The sequence below is a fragment of the Penaeus monodon genome, chromosome 15 (genome assembly GCF_015228065.2).
Source record: "Penaeus monodon isolate SGIC_2016 chromosome 15, NSTDA_Pmon_1, whole genome shotgun sequence".
Taxonomy (NCBI): Eukaryota; Metazoa; Arthropoda; class Malacostraca; order Decapoda; family Penaeidae; genus Penaeus; species Penaeus monodon.
This window is the reverse complement of record NC_051400.1, coordinates 4,077,858-4,078,164: the sequence shown is the minus strand read 5'-3', so window position 1 is coordinate 4,078,164 and position 307 is coordinate 4,077,858.

Here is a 307-nt window from a genome sequence, read left to right as displayed (position 1 = left end):
ACTGTATAGTAATTGAGATATTGCTTTTGATAAAGTTTGGTTAGAACATTCTCGGAAATAAAGTTTCATATAATAATAATGATATACGGGAAACAAAGCAGAAAAATGAATATAATTTTTTTTCTCCAAAATAAAATCATATAAAACATGACATACGGACATGCAATGAAGCATACTAACAATAAGCATGGCAAAACATATCGTTAGACTTCAAATCAGAGTTAAGTCCTCATCATAATTTTTTGATAAGACTAGTCCAACTCGAAACATCACGATTTATTGTCCCTTTTCTATTGTGGTAGTATTA